Genomic DNA, 3,753 nt, shown 5'->3' with positions numbered 1-3,753 from the left:
TAGTCATCAAGAAAATGATGTTTCATTTTTTAGGTATTACGTAGCGCTATAACATATTCGAAGCTGGATCGGGAGAAAATTCTATAAATATGTTTTTATGACAAATATTAATATTCAGTTATAAAAAAAAGTTGAAATTAATTATTTTTTCGATGGGGATAACATGCTAGTGACCTACATAGATGTATGCGTAAGTTATATTTTCGCAAAAAAAATCAAAAATATAATATTTATATGATTCAAGTTATGATCATACTTTTTTATATTTAACATCTATCCCCGCACTTTTTTAAAGAAAATAATGTTTCATATTTTAGGTATCACTTGGCGCTATAACATATTCGAAGCTGGATCGGGAGAAAATTCTATAAATATGTTTTTATGACGAATATTAATATTCATAATTAATATTTTTTCGAATTTTAAATTTTTCATTTTAGAATCGGTACCGCTGGGGTCTAGTTAGTCCAGTGTCCAAATTTTAGGTTGGTGGCACCAGTAGAAGGTATCGAAAATGGCCGCTATAATATCTGTATTCTAGGATCACCTTGGTACTTTTATTGTCAGTAACTCAATGAATAAAAACGTATATTTTTTTATCCCCTTTTACCGGTTTAAATTTTTGCAAAGGTGAGAGAGATAATTTATTATTTTTTTATCCCCTTTTACCGGTTTAAATTTTTGCAAAGGTAAGAGATAATTTATTATAACCAGTTCAATTTAAAAACTAAAGCAAGAATGTAAAAGTAAATTCTAATCGAAGTTAGTGTTTTAGGTTTGTTACAAAACCTAGTTTTGAATCGAGGTTAGTGTTTTAGGTTTGTTACAATACCTTTATGTTTTACAGAAAAAAAGAGGATAGCCCCCCCTACAGAAGGTGTGTTATGACTTATTATCACTTTACTTTGTAGATAGCTGCAATTTGAAGATGTAGGTTCCATACATTCATTATCCAGATTCATTTTTTTATTTGTACATTTTTTTCAGTTTATTAAGCGCAGGACGGCAGCAGAGGTGGTATGTATTTATTGGTATTTATATATTGTTCCAGTTTTACTCCCTTTTCACATTTAGGGAGGAGGAGAGGAGGTGATCGGGGCTGCGGAGGACGTCGCGACGCCCGAAGTTGTTCCGGCGGCCGAGGTTGTTTCGGCGGCCAAGGTTGTTTGAAAACAATGGAGATGTTATCCAACCTCAGCAATGCCATATTAACCGATATGTAATATATTGAGAATTGGCAGGGTCTTACACGACACACAGTGTACCTTGCTGTTATAGCATATGCTTCAATAATAAGCATTGGCCAGGTCATACACGAAACAGTGTATGTTGCTGTTATAGCATATGCTTGAATAATAAGCATTGGCCGGGTCATACACGAAACAGTGTACGTTGCTGTTATAGCATATGCTTGAATAATAAGCATTGGCCGGGTCATACACGAAACAGTGTACGTTGCTGTTATAGCATATGCTTGAAAAATAAGCATTGGCCGGGTCATACACGAAACCGTGTACGTTGCTATTATAGCATATGCTTGAAAAATAAGCATTGGCCGGGTCATACACGAAACCGTGTACGTTGCTATTATAGCATATGCTTGAAAAATAAGCATTGGCCGGGTCATACACGAAACCGTGTATGTTGCGGTTATAGCATATGCTTGAATAATAAGCATTGGCCGGGTCATACACGAAACATAGTGTAAGTTGCGGTAAGCATTGCTTGAAAATAAGGGTTCTCTATCATACACGAGAACTATCTAAGTTTTATTTTCTAACAACCAAGGTATAAGAACCTACCGCTACACCAGCTAACATTGAAATAACCTAAAAAGTTAAGCGCATGGCCAGAGGGAACACAAGGAATGTAAATGCAATTACTGGGCAATGTAAAGACGCGCGCAGGCATCCGCAACGACTTTAACTTGTAGAATTTAGAAAGACGGTGTAGTGTTTACATACCGGCCCCAAAATGACATGTCCAAGGTATAAAAGGAACCTCTACCGCTGCACAGCTAACACTAAGTATTCAATGCCCGTGCCGGCCCAGTAAAAACGTAAGTTATCCCTTACACTTAGTACATGTTTTTATGCATATATATATATATATATATATTTAATTAATTTTCCAACTATATTTTTAAAATGTTATTGGTAGAAGAACAAAACATTTTCCTACTCAATATAGACCGAATTCTGAGCCTCACAAAGTGTATTTTGTAAAGCCCTGTGTATGAAATAGGAAATGAATATAGAGGTAAATATTAAAATGGGGTGGTTCAGTTTTATTTAATATTTTACATGATTTAATTTTTCGCAGTTTGAAGGCAGAGGTTCGCAGGTTTTATATATATAAAAAAAAAATCAGATAGATTGGCAAAAAAATGCCAGACTACAAAAGTAAATAGCTATTTTAAAATAGATTGGCAAAAAATGCCAGACTGCAAAAGTAAATAGCTATTTTAAAATAAATCCCAGGTTATTCTTAATTTGTTTACTTTTTATTAACAGAGAAGGAATTATTCACAAAAGCAAAAAGTAAGTTACGCAAATATTCTATAGCCTAACAAAAAACAATAATTACTATTTTAAATTTGCAGGTGAATACCAAAACAAATAAGATGTTGTATCTCTTGTACATCATCTAAACCCCTTTAAAAAGGCCTGTGTCTCTTCTCAGACACTTTGTTTGTGTAAATATTTTCAAATTAAAAAAAATAAAAAATTCACTTGTATCTATTTTAACATCTTGGGCTGTTCCACCTTCCACCACCACTTCTACACTACCTACCCCCCTTCGGTGCCGAGTAAAATCATTTACATTTATACAGTATAGCACTTTGTAAGACTACCTACCCCTGTAGCATAATGTAAAATAAGATAGTGTATAAGCACTTTGTATGGCTACCTACCCCCTGGAGCATAATGTAAAATAAGTTAGTATAGCACTTTCTAAAACTACTGGTAATCTTACCTTGTAATTGCAGTCAAAAATCTAATGATGAAAATAAAGAGGGGCAGATGTCAATAACTAATTAGAAAAAATGTTAACTTACAGCAAATTCAATGCCTAATATTTTTTAGATTCATCCCCTTCAAAAAATTTGAACAATTAAAAAGTAAGTAATATTTGGTTGTTCTAATTATTTTATACCGAAGAATGTTTATAAAGTGAACCATTAGCTTTAGCTTTTTTTACTAACTAATACAACATATAAAGTGAACCATTAGCTTTAGCTTTTTTTACTAACTATACAACTAGGCTGGGGTAAGATGGGATACAAAAAAACAATGCAGTATTTTATAGGATGTGCCGAGCTGTGCCCGAGCTTCTCCATTTTTGACCCTCGGCTGAAAACTAGGCCGAGCGCCGAGCCTTATGCGCTATTGCGCAACAGCGAAAATTGAACGCGCTGATTGCGCCACTGGCTGCAACAGTTATAAATAATATTTATTTAAATGTTTTTTGTATGAATTTTACATTTGGTAACACTGGGAATTAAGAAATGGTACGTCTTTTTAACCACAAGCCACTTGTTCTGTATTATTATTAACCCAAGCTTTTACAGCTTTAGCAAATCCCTAGTATTTCACCACATAGCAATGATGATATTACTGCTGTTGTATTCGGTGTAGAACGAATATAACACTGCTTTCTGCCAGCGATTTTATTGCTCATAGCATGATACTCACCTTTCGTACTCACACTGATAAATATTTTGCAGAAAAAAAATAATTTCAGAAAATAAGA

General features: G+C 33.9%; 1 long non-coding RNA gene across 1 annotated transcript; it reads left to right on the top strand.

The window, feature by feature from the left end:
• Positions 1 to 676: 676 nt before the first annotated feature.
• Positions 677 to 2,756, top strand: LOC113475496. The gene is made up of 2 exons (XR_003397242.1): positions 677 to 930; positions 988 to 2,756. It is a non-coding gene; the product is annotated as an uncharacterized LOC113475496 (long non-coding RNA).
• The last annotated feature ends 997 nt before the right edge of the window (positions 2,757 to 3,753 follow it).

Source organism: Ciona intestinalis, unplaced genomic scaffold (assembly GCF_000224145.3).
Source record: "Ciona intestinalis unplaced genomic scaffold, KH HT000652.1, whole genome shotgun sequence".
Classification (NCBI taxonomy): Eukaryota; Metazoa; Chordata; class Ascidiacea; order Phlebobranchia; family Cionidae; genus Ciona; species Ciona intestinalis.
Note: the sequence above shows the minus strand (reverse complement) of the source record. Positions and strands in the feature narration are given on the sequence as shown.